We start from the raw sequence: 20,544 nt of genomic DNA on the forward strand, positions 1-20,544 counted from the left end.
AGGATTCGACAGGTGGAGGGAGTGGAAGTCACGCAGTAACGACGGATCAAGAATCCATAAGCGGGGAGCCCTTTGGCGTTCCTCAGGCCCATAGCCTCCCAGTCACTCGCGGTTACCCAGGTGTTACAGTCCAAAATGTCCGTGGCCATTTTTTTTTTTGGGGGGGGTGTGTTTGGGGGTGAGCGCTCCTCCCTGATTGGTGGCCCTTGTCTCCGACTCAGTCCACCAATCAGGGCAAGGGAGGAGCTGGCTGGTGGTCTAGCTGTTTGTGTGTGTTTACCCCCCTTTGTTTGTTTGTTTATTTAGCTAGCGCTATGCCTCTTGTGTGCTTTAGTTTGTTCTACTGGGCTCTCGTTTTAGTGCAATTTAGCCATAAGTTTGTCCAGTCATTTTAACCCACTATTCATTTGTGTTGATTTCCGCCCTAGTTGTCAATTCATTCATCACCATTATTCATTCGTTGTTGCACTAGGGCAGTCAGAAGGTCGGGAGAGTGGCCCGACATTCGGGAGCATCATCTCAGTGTGTGTGTGTGTTAGCGATAGCGTCTTTGAGTATGTTGCCCTGCCCGTGTGTTGTTGCCCCTCTCATGTTCACCCGTTTTGTTTCAGTGTGCCCCCTTTTCCGCCACTTCTCTCCGCCATGTGTGCTACCTGCGCGCCAAACATCAATTCGTCGCCACCCGGCATATAACACCACGTCATAATCAGCGATGTAACAATATTGGCATTATTGTGAAATTAAAATTGACACAGCCCTTTTGAATGATGAACTGAGACACAAGGCATGTGAAATAATTATTTTGGACAGCTCTGATATAGTAAATGCAGAGGACCTTGTCAAGCTTCTCACGCACATAAAATAGCAACAGCTGTCCTCTGTGGTGAATCCCAACCTACGATATCCCTCATTTCACCCCTGAAGCAAATGATACAGGACAGTATGAGTCCAAATGCCCATGACTCAGTTGCCATTGCCCAGATGAAGGCTTCAATACTGAAGGACCTGTCTGAAAGATACCATGGAGAAGAGGAAAGTTTCCTGCAGGAAAGCAGCGCCTTGGACCCCCGTTTTAGGACCTTACAACACCTTTGCAGCAGTGAGAGAGATGCTGTCTTTGGCAGAATACAGGCAAAAGCAATACAGCTGCAAAAACATGTATTTATTTTTTTTCACATAATTTTTTTTTTTTAAGAAACTGAATGCCACTAATTCTGTTTTTGTGTGTTGTATATTGTTATAATCAGCACCAAGATGTGCTCACTGATGAATCCAAACCATCAGCTCTGGATGACAGCAAGGACTTCCTTCCTCCTCCAAAAAAGCATACCCTGGAAGACCTTCTGGGTCATTCTTTCAGCAAGATAGACAAATAACTTACAAGTGGAGTACAAGCAGAGCTGGACTCCTATTGTAAAAAACTCATGGTTTCTTTGTCATCATGTCCTCTGACGTAGTGGAGGAGTAATGCAGGGAAGTATCTTCTTTCCTCCTGAGCAAAGACATATCTGTGCATACCAGCTACCTCAGTGCCCAGTGAGAGGGTATTCTCAATAGCAGGGGATATGTTGTTAAAGTTAAAGTAACACTGATTGTCACACCTAAGTGGGGTGAAATTCTTTTTCCCGAGAGAGCTCAGACATGTCATCATCATTGCTCTCTCTCTTTTTTATTTTATTTTTTATTTTGTATGTGCGTGTGTATGTGTGTGTGAGTGTGTACTCATTAGTTCACCTAAAACCTATTAAAAATCCCATACCGTTCACCTAAACCGAATACTCCAGAATCCAGCTAGAGTCGCGAGGTTGTCAGGAGACCCGAGGAAGAATCAAAGAAAATAAAGAAAAGTGAAATCCAGCACCGACTACCCACCGGGTTACCAACCAGAGTCTTTCACCAACCCCAGAAACATCTAAATTCCAACAAATTATGGAGACTTCAAGAGACCAAAGGAGAGACTGAGGAAAGGAAGGAAGGATAGATGGAGCATAGTGAGATCCACAGACATCAGCCTCCACCGATTCAACGACCAGAGGAAGAAGCAGATTGTGTTTGAATTTCGATAGATGCTGGTGTGGTGGATCTGGCATGCATGAAAACCTCCACCAAAGAGGGGAGCCATGACAGAGCAAGCACAACCCCCCAGGGCCCCCCAGTGCCAAGGCACAACCCCCGGGCCCCGCAGGGGCCACCGGCCGGAGAGCAAACCCAGCAGCCAGGAGCGCCCCCCACCACAACACGGCCCGAGCCTCCAACCCAACGCAGCAGGACGGGGTACGGCAGGCCCGCCAGGCACCCCACCAAACGTGTTGTGAGGGTCTGCTTGGAACGTCTGGTAGAATCCCCTGGCAGAATCCCCTGTCAGAAAGAGTTTCAACACCCACCTCTGGCAGAACTTCTCCCTTGTTCCGGGGGAGGTGGGGGACATTGAGTCCAAATGGATCATGTTCCGCGTCTCCATTGTTGAGGCAGCTGATCGGAGCTGTGGCCGTAAGCTGGTTGGTGCCTGTCGTGGCGGCCCTGCTGGTGGACACCGACCGATAAGGGATGCTGTCAAATGAAGAAGGAGTTATATTGGGCCTTATTGGGCCGTGTGACTTCGGAGGCAGCTGACAGGTACCGGCTGGCCAAGCGGAATGCAACTTTGGCGGTTGCTGAGGCACAAACTTGAACATGGGAGGAGTTTGGTGAGGCCATGGAAAACGACTTCCGGACGGCTTCGAATATATTTTGGTCCACCATCCGGCATCTCAGGAGAGGAAAGCAGTGCACCATTAACACTATGTATAGTGGAGATGGGGTGCTGCTGACCTCGACTCGGGACGTCGTAAATCGGTGGGAAGAATACTTCAAAGACCTCCTCAATTCCACCGACACATCTTCCTTTGAGAAAGCAGGATCTTGGAACTCTGAGGTGGACTCCCCTATCTCTGGGGTTGAAGTCACTGAGGTGGTTGGAAAGCTAATCGGTGGCAAGGCCCCAGGGGTGGATGGGATTCGCCCAGAGTTCCTAAAGGCTCTGGATGTTGTGGGGCTGTCGTGGTTGACACGCCTCTACAACATTGCGTAGACATCGGAGACAGTGCCTTTGGATTGGCAGACCGGGGTGGTGGTCCCCCTTTTTAGGAAGGACACTGGAGGGTGTGTTCCAACCAGTGATGTGCGGTCAGGATAGGCAAGATAGGCACTGCCAACCCCAGGGTGAAATGAAAGTTGAAACTGTTTAGCTTTTTCTATTTATTTTAATTATGTCTTTCATTTCAGAAAGCCTTTACTACCTATAGGTTTAAAAGTGACATCATTTGGTGATTTTCATACATCAATTAAAAATGACTCATGACTGCGTCTGGTCTGCTGCAAAAATTATCCTCCTGAAGGCACACCGCTACTGTGCTTTTCCCAGCCCTGTCCGCGCATGCGTAGTCAGTTTCCAAGTAGAAAAGTCCTTTACGCAAATAGGCAGATCGCTACGCAGCCTCTTTACGTCGCTGTATTATTCCTATGCGAACGTATATTCGCACAGTGCATTCGTGAATTCAAAACACACTTAGTACACAGCAAAGCGGTAAGATGACGCCACTCTGGAGAATATCAAACTATTTTCACGCCTTTCTTTTGAGGTTAAACGCCATCTTTTGAAGGATGGGAGACCAGCGCCTTAGCTACCGGATCTTCAGCAAAGTAAGGGACAAAGAATTATTCGTACTTTTCACAAAGTGGTGCAAAAGAAAAGATTGGATTTGTGGATGTGCTTCGATTAACTGGTTTCACTTTACATGGTGTTTGGAATTGATATTGCTAGTGCTAAGCTTGATTTTGTGAGGAATTAGGCTGTTTTACAGGGAGATAGTCCCTTTATGACATAATTTCCGAGCATCTGGGCGGGTTTGAAATTGTCAGTTTTTCGATGTGCGGCAAATTGGAGGCAGAGTGCCGTTTACTGTGGCTGGCAGACTGCGCACTGGCTGACAGAGGCCCAGAACTTTAGCTGAGTGGCAAGTGTTGAGCTGCCGCACTGGAGGTGATGGGTACGAACCCCGCTCAAAAAAGAAAAAAAGAAAAAAGATTGAGGGGCAAAAAATGTAAGACTTCAAAAGAGAGTAAAATGTTTTTGTTTTATTTTCTACCCATACAGAGGAGGCATATGTTAAAATAGTTTAAATGTATGGCATCTTGTATCTGAATATCAAGCATCTCGAGGTCAGGCTGAGTGTTCTCTTTTTTTGGAAATGAAAATATGGTCAGCCTAGTATATGTTGTACACTCGCCTGCCGACACACAAATTTGTAATTGGTGTGTGCGTCTCAATTTGCGACTGCCTGCCTACCCAAACCGAGAGCTCAATGCATGTCACTGGTTCCAACTATAGAGGAATCACACTCCTCAGTCTCCTTGGTAAGGTCTATTCAGGGGTGCTGGAGAAGGGGGTCAGTCGGGAAGTCGAATCTTGGATTCAGGAGGAGCAGTGTGGTTTTCCTGCCGGCCGTCGAACAGTGGACCAGCTCTACACCCTCGGCAGGACTCTTGAGGATGCATGGGAGTTAGCCCAACTAGCCCACATGTCCTTTGTGGACTTGTAGAAGGCGTTTGACCGTGTCCCTCGGGGAGTCCTGTGGGGGGTTCTTCGGGAGTACGGGGTTCCGAGCCCACTGATACGGTCTGTTCGGTCCCTGTACGACCGATTTGGCCGGCAGTAAGTCGAATTTGTTTCCATTTAGGGTTGGACTCTGTCAAGGTTGCCCTTTGTCACCGATTCTGTTCATAACTTTTATTGACAGAATTTCCAGGTGCAGCCGAAGCGTTGAGGGGGTTCCGGTTTGGTGGCTTCAACATTGCATTTCTGCTTTTTGCAGATAATATGGTGCTGTTCGCTTCTTCAAGCCGTGATCTTCAACTCTCACAGGAGCGGTTCGCAGCCGAGTGTGAAGCGGTTGGGATGTCTTCCACTCATGCCCCTTTTGATCCTCACCAAATGGTATGCACTCCAGAGATCTAATTTTGTGAACACCATTGCGGTCCATAAGGGAGCGAAAATACCCACCTACCAATAGTGGTAGGTGGGTATTTATCTTTCACAAAAATGTCGTTAAGGCTCTGGTAATCTACACACGGATGTAGGGTTTTGTCCTTTTTATCAATGAAGAAGAACCCGGCACCCACCGGCGAAGACAGGCAGCTAGTGACTTAGTTTATGTACTCGTGTAACGTTTTCTGCTCGGGTTAGGACACCTGGTACAGTTTGGAATTTGGTAATGGGGCATTCGGGAAACGGTTTATAGCGCAGTCATATGGACGATGTGGAGGCAAGGATTGGGCTCGGTCTTTGCGGAATACTTTTTTTCAAGTCATGATACTCGGAAGGAACGTTATCCAACTCGATGACCTCGAGACTATGTTTTTGTAATGGTTGACTGACGTCCTCAGTGGACTTCAGGCAGTGGTAATGGCAGAAAACACTCCAATTCTCTATGACAGTGGGTCACAGTTAATGTCAGGATTATGCATCTTTAACCATGGAAGGCCTAAAACGGGCAGATTGTGACGGAATGATCAAGAAGCGATGCATTTCTCTACGATTCCCGGAAAATTTTAGATTTAAGGGGGGCTGTAATGCGGGTTACTTCTGCCAGAAGGCATCCAACTGCCTGACTGATTCTCCACCGCTCGTTGCATTTTTCAGAGCCGGAGGGGGACCAGCTCAGTATGGAGGACTGATTGTGCATGAAGATACTTGGTGAGTTAGTTGACCACAGTAGAAGAAGGCCCCAGTCTTGTGATTTTATGTTTAAGAGGTTGGATCCCAAAAGATGCAGACACAAAAAATGGTGTTACTAACTATTTATTTGTATAAAAAAGTTTCAACCGAAGGTGATGCAACCATCAAGGCGCACCCGCACTAAAATATTTTTTAATATATTGAAGGTTTATAATAATAAATTTCTGTTTGTGTGAGCGCCACAGGTGTAATCTCTCAAATGTTTTTGGAATTATGTTTCTGTCTGCTTCAGGGGTTAAGGTATCAATTATTTAGCAGGCATTGACAATATCCGCCGCCTTCAACTGGCCCGCAGTGCATTTGGTAGACTCTCCAGGGTCTGGCTAATCTCCTCTATCCGTTTACACACCAACACTGTCTCCTCAATGCTCTTATTATTCCCATTCTCCTCTACGCCAGCGAAACCTGGACGCTCCTGGCAGCTGCCGAACGCCGTCTCGACGCGTTCCATAGGCGCTGCCTGCGCTTCATCCTTGGTATCTGTTGGTACCACTTCGTTAGCAACACCGATGTCTACGCCAAGGCTGGTAGCCCCACACCCGTCTCAACCATCATCAGAAGACGGCGACTACAGCTGCTTGGCCATGTGGCCCGCCTGGAGGACTCAGCTCCAACCTCCTCGCGGCTGGCGTCGACCCTGGGGCTGTCCCAGGCTTAGCTGATCATCCCAGGTGGCTGCCACCCGCCCTCTTTCTGCTCTTCTGCTGCTCGCCCACGACAGAAGTGCGTTCCGGCACCTAGTCGCCTACGATCGGCTCACATCGGCCATGCGAAACCTTGACTTGACAATATTGTTGAATTACCAGGAGAACCTCAGGAAAAGTCACCCATAAAGTTTTGCCAGGCGCTTTAGGCCTTAATAGGTTAAAAGAGCATAAAGTGAAAGTAAAATGAGGTAATATTTGCGACTCAGGCAGACGGTTCATTTGTGACGCATCGATGAAGCGGCGTGTATGGCGTCGTATGAAATTGACATCAACAAGCAATCAAAACATTACATTAGTATTTACAATACATTATGACATTAGCCTACATTACATAAAAGGCATTGGCGCATATCATAACTTTAAATTCCCAACTCGCTGTGAGTAAAGTGACAGCCTGTCAATCTGCTCTGTGAGGGCATCTGCGTGGATGCTCACCCGAGTTCGCTCCTATAGTCAGTGGACATGGTTTAGTGTGTGAATGTCGTCATTTGAATTAAAAGTAGAAATCGATTCATTAGGAAATAGATCTCGGAATTAAAGATTATCACTGTTTGAATATCTGGACCGACAATGACATAGCTTCTGCTCCAAGCTAGGATGACTTTTATGACAGGCGTCATTCTGTTCACTTTCGTGCTGAATGGTCACATTATGGTGTATTTTGACTTTTTTGGTTGCTATGTGTGTTATATGAGTCATTTGTTAAGTGGCGTTAGTGGCGAGGAACTCTGGGTTATTCGAGGCAAGTTTCCGAGACGTGCTGCTAGCTTAAACAACTATAACTATATAAATACTATATACAGGACTATAAACAACACGTTGGCAAGATGAACTTATTTGAATAATTGCTTATTTTGGTACACTTTTATTACAATTTTGTGCTGCTGGGAAATATAACTAGAGACCTCAAGGAGTCTATTTGTGAAATTTCAAAATTGACCTTTATGTCCAAACGGTCTAAAATGGTCAGTATCTAAAATAAATAAATAAATCCAAACGACATGCAGACCCTATTGCCAGAGCGGGTCACATATTTATTATAGTTTTTGGGGCCCTAACCATTCATGAAAACTCACCAAACCACCAAGGCCTTGTCAAAGTTTTACATTTTAAATTGTCATGCACAATAAAATAATATACACCCAAAAAATGTCTCTCTCGCACCCCCTGCAGTGGCTACCAAAATAATCTATACCAGGATTTTTGGCCAAGGCCGACAACAATTGGGAGACACCCATGACATCCAAAAAAGGCAATTTCAGCCAAATGCTAAAATGAATAGGAAGTGAGCTGTGAGTTTTTCAATGTCTTGGCCAATTTTTGCAGATATACATATATATATAGTTGCTCCCAGCAGCTGTGAAGGGTCCTAGCAAAAGTATGACCAACTTTTGCTAGGACCCTTCACAGATGCTTGGAGCTCGCAGCTTAAATTTGTTATTAATTTTACAATTTTAAAAAGTTATTTCTCTTTTTCGGAGGGGGGGGGGGGTGAAAACCTGTTCTTGTTGAGAACCGGCTCACAGTGTTTCAAATCCTTGGTATTGTTTGTCGTTTTTGCTAACGATTCCCTTATTGGTTCCGTGTGGGACGATGACGTCACCACGGGCGCAACATTTCCATGCGCGTCGAGCAACAAACATGGCGCCACACTCGAAAGTTTGGTGACATTTTACAAAAAAAAGCCAACAACAATATTTGCAAATTGGATATTTTATCTGAGGAAGGAAACACTACCATTATGCAAAAGGATTGCACATAGCATGCGATGACTGTCTGTCCTGTTTGTGAGCGCTCCGGAGGACTCAACCCAGCAGCAATGCAAGTGTCTCTCCTATCAACACTGCTGGTGCAGAAACTATATTAGCCTTTATCTGAAACGTGTCGTTAGTAACTGCTCATTTTAAAGCCCGTATCTCACTAAACTACGTCTGCTTGCGAGGTAAATGCCGCGGTCCACGAGTGTTGTGTTGTTTTTTTCATATGGGTTCGTTCAAGGTTGCAAAACGTGCAAGGACGTACAGAACGAACCATGACTTAAAAGCAACACTCGCTACTTCCACACACTCTGCTCATAGGCAGCTCACGGGAGTTAAACTCCAGTCTACTGGCTGCCTCTCTTCCTCCAGGCAGGGAGAAAGTGTTTTCGAGTGCTCAGTTCATATGACTGTTGAAATGTTACTAGAGTGGACATTATTGTCACAAAATAATCTAGGTTGTATTTTGTAAATTTATACAGAAGATGATTTAAAAAAATGTAGTCATGTTTATTTTCAAATCTTTTTTTCTTTCCTTTTTTTTCTGGGGACCCCATGGCACCCCATTGTAGAGTCCTTGAATGTGGACCACTTAAAACTTCACTGTTGGGTTTGTAAGGCCATGTTTCTTTTCTCTTGCTTACAGATGCTAATCTATTCAAATTTTTACACAAAAAAAATAATCGATAAAGAATCGAATCGTTAAGCAAAATCGAAAATGGAATCATAATCATAGAAATCTTATCAATTCCCATCCTTAGGGGCTGGGGCCCACAGGGGAATTCGAACTGCCCCTGCTTATAACCCTGAATCAGGGTAGGTTTTAAGGCATAGATGGCCTTACTACTTAATTACTACTAATTCTTCATGCTTCTCAGCATAAATACGTTTCCTCGTTCTACTATCATTCATTTATACATCTTTATCTTACTTTAAGTATTCCTGGTCGGAATTAAAGTGAGGAAAACAAAATCTAGACAAGTGAGTGAGCAAATCCTGCTTTCTATTCATCTCTCCCTCCGCACTTATGTATACAAAATCCAGGCATCCTGAGTGGAAGAATTACCCTAGACAACAGTTCCTTTTATGAGCAGTATGAAGTCTTATAATAACATATAATTCTGCCTGGGTCATCTGCAGTTAAGCAGCGGCCGTGACCTGCAGCAATTACAGACAGGCATCAGTGAAAGTGAATAAACTCCTATCTTATCTGAATTCTTCTGAACATGCACAGTCTGCAGTCCGAGCACAGTCTTGCATTCCCACTTAATTGTTTTGTGGTCAAACTTTCAAAATATTACATTCTCCACATACATACAGAATATTGATATTAACATGAAACAAACTCTCGAAAAATAAATAAATAAATGAAGCAGTTGTATTAACAAGACAGACAAAAACAGACAAAAAGTTACAAAGTTGCACAGTCAGTAACATACTGAGCAGTGGCTCATATGTACTTATAATTATTGCAATACTTGCGGTAATAAAAATAAAACGGTATATAGTAAAGCAAAAAATGTTGGGTTTCACGTGTCATATTTTATAAATTTCAATAATATAATAGTATGGATTAAATAAGTGAATATGGTAGGTATGAATATTTTGGTATAAATGATGTACGTTAAAAAAAAACATATATATAGTATTGTGTTGCAATTTGTGATGCAAGTCTCAAAATAACTTTTTTCTGTGAACAGCAATTTTTTTTGCAGATTATTCCCAGGTACCTGAAGCAATGGTTTTATTAAACAATAAAATTATGACAATATAACGGGGTGTTAGACTGTAGCTGCAGCTATTGATTTTTTACAGTATTCAAGTATCCTACTGAAAATTCAGTAGCATAATCGCAGAACTAACAGCCAATTGTGTTCCTTTTTTATATAATCAACTGTTTTTATTTCTTAAATTCACACTGTGAAAACTGTATTTTATTGTCTAGAAACATTTGCAATTACACAGTTTCAAACATTTACATTTAAACTTAAAATTAGCATTTCTTGTGTCAACAACATAAGGCATTAAATACAAAAAACAGCCTTTGTGCCACTTCACTTGAGAAGCTCACTAAACCGTCATACTAACACACCTTTCCACATGACAGAGCACAAAATACAATCCCTGAGGTCCCAGGTTAGCCCACTAAATCCTCAAACTTGAGAATGTAACATAAGATAAGATTCAAGATTCCTTTATTAAGCCGTTTGTGTAAACTAGGGATGCACGATAACTCTTTGTCCGATGATGACCCTTTTATGAATTATGTGGTGTGACTAAAATGAAATAATCAAGTTGTGACTTTTATTTTGAAATACATTTCAAGATAGGAGTTTGTATCATCCACAAGACAGCAAAGAACCCATGGGAGCCGCTATCAGGTTTGTACTGTCTTGCAACTATGTAAAAAAGTTTTAGGAACATAGTGGTCATATTTTTATTATAAATTTACTTGTATGGTTAGCTAGCTTGTTTTGTTTAGATGGATAATTGTTAAGCCTCATAACTTTGACTTAATTTGAATATATTACATGGTGTGACAAATCATCCTCAATTGTAGAAAGCTTTCCATAGTAGATGTATGTCCTAAATTAGATGTCCCAAATTGTAGATGATAGTAAAAGTATATGGATTAAGATCACTGTCAAAAAGACATATGCGTGATTAACGATTTATATTCGTAATAGTAATAATCCGTGTTTTTTCAATGTTTCCATGTAAGTACAAATAAAAGTTGTGAGGGTTTGAATTTCTTTTTTGTGACTATGAATCGAAAACCTGTGAGTGTAAAATATTTTCAATACAACTCTCACTTCTCGACACACAAGTTCATGACCGTGCATGAATTTCTTCTGTGGATTGCCTTTTACGAGTACGAATCTTAACATGCAAACTAGGATGACGTCACGCCTGGAAACAGCCAAGTAACAGGGGAAACTAGTGGAGCTGCGATCCTTCCACCCGCGCATACGTCAAGTAAAGAATGAAGATGGTGGCCGCTAGCGTGAAGGACATGGCTTCCCACCGAGCATTTTTTGGTCTAAAAGACGTCTAAATGGTCCTTAGACGTCTAGGCTAAAAACGGCCTACAACTGGTCTGAAAATGAAGGTATTTTTTAGACACCTAAGATTAGAATAGACGTATAGACCCCCTCGTCTATTGTAACCTTTAAATAACCGCTAATACAGTCTCAAGTTAGACGTTTGCTAGACATTGTCAAAATTGAATGTTAAATCAGGTTGTCTAAAATAGGGACCAAATTTAACCTGTGATCCTTACCTTGATGTAGTTCCAGGATATGACAATTTACATCATGTTTTTTTGTAACTTTTAAAAAGGTTTCAGTTAATACTAAAGTCATGATTATTTTACCACTGGAAATTCATCTTGAAGTTGACAATAACCAAAATATCCTACTTAAACCTAAATTAATATATTTTTTTCAAACATCCATCACAAACATGAATGTGAACAATATATTTTTAATTTCTTCACACATTTTTCAACTTATTGCAATGAAATAAGAACAACAATTACAAAAGTACCATTATAATATAAACATTTGTTTTGTTTTGAAATTGGGGTGAAAATGTGTCTCAAAGTCTAATACACAAAATTACAAAAATCCATACTACCTGCCTGGGATGCATAAACCAAAACGCAGAACAACACACACACAAAAACAACAACAGTAATTTCCCAGGACATCATGTCAAAAATTTCAAGAATTTATATGGGCAACTGTCCACTCCCAGCTTTGATATCTCCCCAAGAGTTGAGGCTCTTTAACTCATCCAAGGATGGCCATCAGGGTCTCCACAACTCCCATCTGAAACTCTGATAGAAATAACAGAATAACTTTAATTACTATGGATATCATAATCATTTATTATTAAATTAGTTTACTTTAATCTTTTTAAATACCTCATTACGTTTCTCCGTCATGGCATAGTTGTACACCCTTGTCCTATCTGTTGAAGAATGAACTCAATGTTAGCTGAAAGTTTTAAACAATTTCACAATTACAAAAAATCTTACTACAAAAATGTATGTGGCATTCTGTCTGTCCTTTTGGATATGTTGTAGTTTGATTTGGTTGTACTTAACTAACATTTCTTTCTTTCTTTTTCTTTTTTTTTTTGTTTACGTAAAGGTATGGTCCAAATGATTTGTTTTGTCCTGTCCGGTAGTGATGGGAAAAAGGAGCTTCATGAACCACTTGCAATAGTTTTCTACTTCTCTAGATGGTGCTCCTGGTTTAACTCTTTGACCGCCAAAAACGTTAAATAACGTTTAGTAAAATCCAAATGAGTGCCGCCAAAGACGTTAAAAGACGTTCACTATGTTTTTTTTGTTTTTTGTTTTAAAAACGGGTGGAGGAAAGCCTTGGCAAGCTGTGCTGAAAGTATCAAGCAGGTCGAGTTAGTATAATGCCTATTTTTGGGCACTAGATGGCAGCGATGACTCTCTTTGGACAAGATCGGGTAGGCGTCAGTGGAAGACGTGAGAGGCGGAGCTAGAGTGTTGAGGGGAGAATGGCTGAGGAGGCGAAAATGGCGACCGGTTGCAAGCAGCTCACGCTTGAGCATTTTTTTCAAAGACGAAAAGCATCGACCAATGCTAAAGAGCACATTGATGATGATGATGGTGACTCCGAGGTTGACGCCAAAGTTGGAAGCGTTGACGCCGAAGTTGGAAGCGTTGACGCGGCGGCTTCGATCACGTCGTAAAACCTCACCGGCTAGCGATGTTAACGGCGGAAAACCAGCACTTCTGCACAGGCGGACGTTCAATCGGACGATGAAGAGTACCCCGAGTCCAATGCATATTCATCGGCGGAGTGGGTACAGTCTGATCACGGAGAAGACACTGGTTCTGGACTACGATGCCACCATGAATGGAGTGGATGAGATGGATCAGAACATCTCTTACCATCCGGTATAGGAACCGAAGGACATGAGGAAGCCAGACGTAACCAGGTCACCGTATCATGATCCTGAGAGTAGACTTGATGACAACATGGCCAAACACATACTGCAGTATATACCTGCTACTCCCCGGAAGAAAAGGCCGGCAAGAAAGTGCACGCGAAGGGGCAATCGCAGTAAAACTAATCTGTGGTGCAAATCCTGCTGCGTCCCCTTGCACGCAGGGGAGTTTCACACAATATACCTCACAAAAAGAAAAACTGTGTCGTTGAAACATCCACACAATTTTAAATAGTACCACAGTTGCACACATTTGTAAATAGTTTGCCAAATTGTTTTGTCAAATTGTTACACTGTTGAATGTAAATAAACGTATTTTGCTATCAAAAAACACATTTTCATTGTTGGTGGTAGTGTTTTACAGAAGTAAAGCACTGTTTAGATGTTTGTGGCATCATTCATGGAAAAAAAAAGGTGTCAAATTCCCTAGAGTGCATGAAATAAAAGCAAAAGGCTTGATTTCTCCGTATTTTGGTCCAAAACAGAGCATTTGGATGAAACTAACCTATTTTCTATTGTTGATTACTGAAGAACGGAATAAGGTAGAAACAAACTTTTTTTTCTGATGAAAGATGAGAGTTCAATCTTTCATTTGGTAGTGTCTGTGTTTCCATAGTCCAAACACAAAATTTTCTGTGGACCTTGAAAGATCAGTCAAAATGCTTAAATCAGCTGGCACCCACACATCCTCTTTTCTGAAAATGCTTGGCAGTCAAAGAGTTAAAGATACAGTGGATGTTTAATCAACTTCCATTGGACTAGCCTTTATCTTTGAACCAAGAGCGCCACCTAGAGGTGTATTTTTTTTGTCTCAAATGGTTCATGAAGGGTCATTTTCCCATCACTACTGTCCAGGACGTTTCTGGGTGGAGACTCAATGTTTTCCTTCCAGCCAAGTCACTGAGGCAAGCGACTATCAGTGGCATACGCAAATTTTGCAGTGTGAACGCGCGCTCCTGAGTGGTGGGCTGCTTCCTTGAGCGTCAGTTTTAAATGTTGTCTTCACAAACAACCTATAAAGTGCTTGTCCTACAAGTCCCTCTCAAAATGAAAAGGGACTACTTTGGTTTTTTGGCCTTTGACTTAGGCAATTACATGCCATAAATGCAACATCACTATTGAAAATTACAATTACAATATAAAGACATTTTTTCCAGTCATTCAGGACGATTACGATTTTAATCGGTTTTAATCTAATAAACTAAACAAACATTTATTTAAAGGTGTCATTTATCCCAAAATAATTCCTGTGAAAAATTTTCAGACATTAACATTCATAGTTGGCAAAATCACAACTCACAATAACATCTGGATGTAACAAAACATAAGAACAACAGATTTTAATCATCCAGAAGACAAAATCCGATTTCATGATTTAGCAAATTTTTAACGATTCAATTTTCAAAATGATGATGAATTGAATTAATTCGATTTATTGCCCAGCCCTACACATATGCTTTTAATTGACAGAGTCTTAACAAATATATTCAAACATCCATCCATTTTCTTAACCACTTACTTTCTCACAAGGGTCGTAGGGGTGCTGAAGCCTATCCAAACCGTCTTCGGGGAGAAGGCGGGGTACACCCGGAACTGGTTGCCAGCCAATCCAGGGTACACAGAGATGAACACAAATCCACACTCACAATCACACCTAGGGACAATTTAGAGTGTTCGATTAACCTGCTATGCATTTTTTTGGAATGTGCGACGAAACCGGAGAACCCGGAGAGAACTCACGCAGGCACAGGAATAACATGCAAACTCCACCCAGGAAGGCCAAAGCCCAGACTCGATCTCATGTCCTCTGCACTGGGAGGTGGACGTGCTAACCAGTCATCCACTGTGTCTAACAATCAGTAAAATTTCACTATGCAAAGATAACAAGGTGGTTGTGATTACTTCTAGATTACTGTAATTCTATACTGTAGACAATCTGTACCTTGTGGAGTCTGGACTGTTTTTGAGACAGATGGTCTTTTACATTGAGGGGTAGGAATCTCTGTTGTTGTCAAGGAAAGAAGAACATATTTACATTACTTGACAAGTAACTCATTACTCCTCTTAAACTGATTAAAAAACAAATTTTTGACTTGCAAAGTGCTTTGCCCTCAAATTTGATTCGAGTAAATTGCACATTTTAAATACATCATCAATACAGCAAATAAAAACCTACTTTTAGGCGTCCCATTCCTTGAGATCACACTGGAGCCACAGTTCACTATTAAGTAAAACAACAAAAAAAGAAAAGAAAAAAAAGTGAAATTACACATCTAAATTCTATCAGAAAATTTCAACTTTGTCAGCTACATTTATTCTTTTATTGGCTATTTTTGAAAGCCGGCTGCTGACATCTGCAAAAATACTGCCATTACTATCACAGCTTATGGATTCAGATCTCCGACATAAAATGTAAAATGTTTTTTAAATCTCTGAAATGGAGTGCAAGTATGTGTTGATGAAAATTTACACACTTATGAATCACTCTTGAGATCACCGCTGCACAAATATTACCTTGTGGGATAACTGGCTGCGGAGTAGAAAAGGCAATTAAATGCCTCTTTTATTTTTCCTTTTTTTTTAAACACTCACCATTGTGATCACTACAATAATCAAATTGTTACCCTGTGGGGTGCCGAAAGTAGTATGGATAAGACTGTGTCGCTTCCTGTGTCTAGTGGGGGAGATAAATAAATTGCATAAATTACATATCTAACTAACAACCCATATCACAGCAGACCAACATTACACTGTAAAGTGTGTATCTTCAGGAGTCCTGGCTTTGTTGTGGACACGAGGTGTTCTTGCCACCATTATTCAGTGTCAAGGGATATTGAAATTCATATTTTTTACTCACAGTGTTACCATTGTGAACATTGTGATACTTAATAAATACAGTACCTTGTGCCCTGCTTGTCACGTTGACAGGTGCTGATGTGTGTGTGCCATTGATTACCTGCTGGGAGACATAATGGAAATCATGCTTGCAACATTAGTCACGTTTGATATACAGTATGCTTAAGATACTAAATTGTGTACTTTATCCTGCTGCACACCCGTGTGATGTGTTGACCTACAGTAGAAATATCAATCATAAATTGGTATACATTAATATTTAGAAATGCTGGGATTAAATAATCACTTGGCTAAAGGAGAAAGGTTTGAGATAAATGTAAAGATATAAATGGTACTAATTATCACTAGCGAGAGTGACGTGCATAATGCTAGCAGTAACAGTATTGTATTAAAAATACTTTACACTCACAGGTTTTAGATTCGTAGTCACAAGAAAGAAATTCAAACCCTCACAACTTTGATTTGTAGTTACAAGAAAAAAATTCAGACCCACATTATTTAGATTCATAGTCACAAGAAAGAAATTCAAACCCTCACAAGTTTGATTTGTGCTCACATGGAAACATTGAAAACACACGGATTATTACTATTACGGATAAGCAACGTTAATCACGCATACGTCTTTTTGACAGTGACATTACTCCATAAAAGTACAGATCATAGTAGTAAACATTTTATGTTTTTAAATATTTTTTTTTTAAATTAAAAACATAAATAACTGTGCTTGGTCTGAAATCATTACCCGGCAATTGCTCTAAAACATTTAAATCCCGCTTCTTACTAATATAGCATGGTCGGAGGATGATAAAGTGGTGAAGTTCTTATACTTATTAGTAATTATTACTGGTTGCCTGCATTTTGTTGTGACGCTAGTATTTATTAATGCTTCACCAAATACATCAGTCACAAAGTTATTTACGTAGCACTAGTGACGTTTCAACAACATATTTTAAAATAAACACAAGACCCCAAACATTATAATAAATGGCTACTGGCCATTTTGTAGACAATTAAAAGGCCGCAATAAAAACAAAAGATTAAAGCTATCACTCACTCAGTAGCTGAACTTCAACGAGTTGTGGCCGTTTGCATTCAGTGTTGTCCCACCCAGCACCAGACGTCTTTTGGATGTTTAATTTTGGGCTAAATCGGGTCCGTCCGTCTTAGACTTGATTTAGACCAAAAATAGACATTGAAAACTGGGTAATGTGCTGGGGGTGGGGGGGGGGGTCTGGGGGCTTGGGGACCTGGGGGCGGCTGGGGCTGGGTTGGGGTGGATGGCGGGGGTGGATGGGGGGCGGGGGGTTCGTGGGGGGGGGGCGGGGGGGGGGGGGCGGGGGTTGTGGGCCGGTGGGGTGTCTGGCGGGCCTGCAGTGCCCCGTCCTGCTGCGTTGGGTCGGGGGCGCGGGCCGTGTTGGGGTGGGAGGCGCTCCCGCTCCTGGGTTTGCTCTCCGGCCGGTGGCCCTGGCGGGGCCCGGGGGTCGTCCTTTGGCTCTGCCGCGGCCTGGGGGGCCCTGAGGTGTTGCGCTTGCTCTGTCCTGGCAGGGGTCGACGGCTCCCCTCTTTGGTGGAGATTTTCATGCATGCCAGATCCACCACACCAGCATCTATCGAAACTCAGACACAATCTGCTTCCTCCTCAGGTCATTGAATCGGTGGAGGCTGGTGTCTGTGGATCTCACTCGGCTTCGTCTGTCCTTCCTTCCTTTCCTCAGTCTCTCCTTCGGTCTCTTGAGGTCTCCCTGATTTTTTTTATTTTTTTTGGATTTGTTGGAATTTAGATGTTTCTGGGGTTGGGGAAGAATTCTGGTGGGTGGTGTCTGGTCGGTGCTGGATTTCACTTTCCTTTGTTTTCTTTGGTCCCCTCGGGTCTCCTGACGGCGGTATTCGGTTTAGGTGAACGGTATGGGATTTTTTCTAATAGGTTTTTGGTGAGCTAACAAATACACGCACGCACGCACGCACGCACGCACGCACATACACATGCTCACCCACATACAAAAAAAAAAAAAAAAATAAAAAAAAAAAATATATATATATATTTAAAAAAATATTAAAAATAAAAAAAAAGAGCAATGATGATGACATTTCCGAATGAACAATACTGAGCTCTTTAAAAAAAGAAGAAAAAAAAGAAAAGAAAACTGGGTAATGTTATAGCCCATCCAATGTGGTCCAAATTTAGTCCAAAAATGGACGTTAAAAACTGGGTCGTGTTATGACCCGTCCAATATGGCCCAGATTTAGCCCAAAAATGGACGTTGAAAACTGGGTTGTGTTATATCCCGTCCAATATGGCCCAGGTTTAGTCCAAAAATAGTCGTTTAAAATTGGGTTGCATTTAGCCTATCGAATGTGGTCAAAATTTTGCCTCAAAATTAAGTTGCTTGTCCAATGAGGTCCAAGTTTACTAAAATTGTTGAAGATTTATCTGAGTTAAAGAGGGATAATGGGAAATGGAACGTGAGAGTAATGGGTACAGGATTGCTGGTAGGGTGGAGAGCTCATACAATTTTACAAATAGCCTTTTTGAAGCCGATCATGACTTGTTGCTTTGTCTCCCACTGCAGGCGTTTTTTTGCATAATTTATTATCATAACATATCAGTCCATGGTATATGCACTGTAATACTTTCATTGGACCGTTATTCTCCCTCCGGTTTCCCTTTGTATGTCATCGTGTATTTGATTTATTTATTTATTTAAAGGCATTGAACGCAAGTTACCGAGTTTTTGCAGATTTGCGACCCCTCTGGCCAAAAGCGGAATGGAAGCCAGCGACGTGCACGCGCCCAGAGTGTCATTCGTCAGTCGTTAGTGGTATTTTTATTGTGCATTGGTTATCATAAATAGACCCTCGCATTTTCGTGACAAGGTCTTACCTTTTTAGCAAGATTTGGGTCCCGTTTCATCCTCTTAGGTCTTTCCACATACTACAATATTCACACTGATCCAATATTGGTCCACGTCCTCCCGCAACGCTTGTGCGACTTCGGTTTTGCCCTTTTTGTCACAATTGACAGGCGTTATCCTATCCTGTTTGCCGGTATCCTGACCGTGGTCAGGGGACGCATTTCCCTCCATGGTCAGAGTCATCTCCGGGGACAACTCCCGTTGCATGTTGCCAAAGTTTCGGCCCGATGGTCGAACAAAAGGAGCCAGTGGGAGACGGAGGGTCGCACTGCAGTGTTTTTTTATTATTATTTTGACACACTTTTATATCCGCTTGTCTTTTTCTCCACGGTCGCGTCCACACGCTCCAAACACTTCCGCCTTCCAACGCTCCCGCGGAGCGATCGAGCGTGCACGCGCCTGATGTCACGCTCAGGGACAAAACCTTAAGATTCGGTCCCAAATCCCGATCATTATTTCACTCTACAGGAAAATAGGGGCAACAGCCATTGTGCCACAGTAGTGCCTCCTGTCCATTATAAAATTTTTGAAACGTGTGGGTGAAAAATATGGTTATTTTAACACTCAAATTTGCATCATGCATCTTTAATATTATAACTATTTTTACAATGTGAATGCGAATGGTAGTTTGTTGTTGTTGTTTGTTTAAGATTACTAATGAGGATGCATACTATTTTTCCCTCCCATTTTTTAATTGGAAGTGTTTCATGGGCGATCTAGAATTAGACTACTTTTTGTCACCAAATTGGCGATGTGCAGATCGGTGCGGCAGGTGCACTTTTTTTTTCTTTTTTAGGTGCACTTTTTACGACCAGGGGAAAAGGTGTGTTCACAAACGCGCTGGACTCACAAATTGAGGCAGAGGGCAGTCTGCTTTCTGTTTGCCAGATGCGCTGAAGGTGCGGCAGCTGTCTTCGCCGGAAAACCCAGAAAGGCGCACCCGTCCCCGTTTTGAGTTGTGCTAGCACATAAATTGAGATGCACCCGTTCTTACGCAGAGCACAAATGCGCCAATCTATGAAAACCATTGTCAGTTTTTTGTTTGTTTTGTTTCTTTGTTTACAGCTGCTGTCAAAAAGTGGGATGGAAGGCCACAGAACAAGAAATATATAATGCCATGGCTGACCATCTGAAACACACACACACGCACGCACGCACGCACCCCCCCACACACACACGCACACACGCACACGCACGCACACAAAATAAAATTATATTTTTAGAAGTTTCGATTTTCAAGTGTTTTAATGTTTGTATAATGTTCTTAAAAATTATATGTTCATCTTTAGTTTTTATTTAGTATTTTTGCCCATTATTTAAAAAAAGTTATAAAATGATTTATTTGTCATTTATAGTAATGTTGACAATAAATGTACATTATTTTTTAAATGTCTCATTTTTTATTAAAAATCCAGTCATGACTGTGATTAAATATTTTATTAGATTAAATGTTTTATTAGCTTGTAATAATTACGATTAATGAATAATTTAGGGATGTCCTAGCAACCAAATTTAGACTTTTTGGTTCACTTTTCAAACAAATTTAG

At 41.8% G+C, this 20,544-nt stretch overlaps 1 pseudogene; it reads left to right on the forward strand.

The window, feature by feature from the left end:
- Positions 1-20,544, forward strand: part of LOC147163309 (uncharacterized) — a 134,176-nt pseudogene that overhangs the window by 10,582 nt on the left and 103,050 nt on the right.

The sequence above is a fragment of the Leptonotus elevatus genome, chromosome 14 (genome assembly GCF_054856555.1).
Source record: "Leptonotus elevatus isolate MCC_2025b chromosome 14, RoL_Lele_1.0, whole genome shotgun sequence".
Classification (NCBI taxonomy): domain Eukaryota; kingdom Metazoa; phylum Chordata; class Actinopteri; order Syngnathiformes; family Syngnathidae; genus Leptonotus; species Leptonotus elevatus.